The 2,004-nt window shown below is 38.7% G+C and overlaps 1 protein-coding gene across 13 annotated transcripts in view; it reads left to right on the forward strand.

Moving 5' to 3' along the window:
* Ttll5 (tubulin tyrosine ligase like 5) overlaps nucleotides 1-2,004 on the forward strand; it is a 228,384-nt gene that overhangs the window by 74,462 nt on the left and 151,918 nt on the right. The gene's annotated exons all lie outside the window — the stretch shown is intronic.

Consider the following 2,004-nt stretch of genomic DNA (forward strand, 5'->3'; position numbering starts at 1 on the left):
TCGCCCCTCCCCTCCCCTCCCCTCCCCTTCCCTCCTTTCTTCTTTGTATTTTCAAGACAGGGTTTGTCTCTGTAACCTTAGATGTCCTGGATCTCACTCTGTAGACCAGGCTGGCCTGAACTCAGAGATCAGCTTGCCTCTGCCTTCTGACTGCTGAGATTAAAGACTTGCACCACCACACATGGCTAACTTATTTTTCTTTTAAACAGTATTTTGGGGGTTCATGTGTGTTATCATATGAAGCAACGGTCCACTCTTAAGTCCTGTGTAGTTTGACTGCATGACTATTACCACAATTTTTATCTGTTCTCCTACTGTGGGCTGGGTGTATCCAGTGCTTGGCTGCTGAGAAGAAAACTTCAAGAGTGTCCTTGTGTGCCTTTAAAATGACATTTGTCCTCGGTAAATACCTAGAGCAGAATTTGCTAAGCCATTGAGCAGATGTGATAGAATTTTACATTTGTATCCAAGGTGTTGGAAATCTCTAGTTGGCCTTCTTCCTGTCACTTGTATCCAAGGTGTTGGAAATCTCTAGTTGGCCTTCTTCCTGTCACTTGCTGTTGCTGTACCATGTCCCCTAGGCAGACTAGCACATCTCTGCTTGAATGATTTTCTTTGAGTGATAACCATACTGAGCATTTGCAGTCGACATTTCTGGTTTTTATCACTGTGTTGTAAAAGACATATGTTTGCTACAAGTCCTTTCTTGGATACATACATGTATGCATATGTATTTATGTAGATATGCTTGTATCTAGATAATATTTCCTCCAAGCTTGTGAATGGTTTGTTGTTCATTTTTATGAGTGGATTTTGTAAAGCTTAGATATCTTTATTTTTTTCTAAGAAATAATTTGTATCCCTTCAACTTCCTTTTGATGTCTAATTGCTCTGGGTGGAAGTTTGAGTACTATAGTGAATAGATTGGGAGGTAGGGAGCAGCCTTGTCTAGTCCCTGACGTTAGTGGAATTGCTAGTTTGATGTTGGTTACTGGTTTGCTATATATTAATATGGTTAGGTATGGGCCTTGAATTCCTGATCTTTCCAAGACTTTTAACATGAACGAGTGTTGGATTTTGTCAAATGCTTTTTCAGGATCTAATGAGATGATCATGTGGTTCTTGTCTTGAGTTTGTTTATATAGTGGATTACATTGATGGATTTCCCTATATTGAACCATCCCTGCATCCCTGGAATGAAGCCTACTTGATCATGGTGAATGATGGTTTGATGTGTTCCTGGATTTGGTTTGTGAGAATTTTATTAACTATTTTTGCATCGATATTCATAAGGGAAATTAGTCTAAAGTTCTCTTTCTTTGTTGGGTCTTTCTGTGGTTTTTGTATCAGCGTAACTGTGGCTTTCTAGAACGAATTAGATAGTGTTCCTTCTGTTTCTATTTTGTGGAATAGTTTGAAGAGTATTGGTATTAGGTCTTTGAAGGTCTGATAGAGTTTTGCACCAAACCCATCTGGTCCTGGCCCTTTTTTGGTTGGGAGACGTTTAATGACTGCTTCTATTTCATTAGGGGTTATGGGACTGTTTATATGATTTATCTGTTCCTGATTTAACTTAGGTATCTGGTATCTGTCTAGAAAATTATCCATTTCATCCAGATTTTCNAGTTCTGTTGAGTATAGGCTTTTGTAGTAGGATTTGATAATTTTTTGAATTTCTTCAGTTTCAGTTGTTATGTCTCCCTTTTCTTTCTTTCTTTTTTTTTTAATTAGATATTTTCTTTATTTACATTTCAAATGCTATCCGGAGAGTTCTCTATACCCTTCCCCTACCCCTGCTCCCCTACTCATGTCTCCCTTTTCATTTCTGATTTTGTTAATTTGGATACTGTCTCTGTGCCCTTCAGTTAGTTTGGCTAAGGGTTTAGTCATCAGGGAAATGAAAATCAAAATGACCCTGAGATTCCACCTCACACCAGTCAGAATGGCTAAGATCAAAAACTCAGGTGACAGCAGATGCTGGCAAGGATGCAGAGAAAGAGGAAC

This window comes from Mus pahari, chromosome 7, assembly GCF_900095145.1.
Source record: "Mus pahari chromosome 7, PAHARI_EIJ_v1.1, whole genome shotgun sequence".
Taxonomy (NCBI): Eukaryota; Metazoa; Chordata; class Mammalia; order Rodentia; family Muridae; genus Mus; species Mus pahari.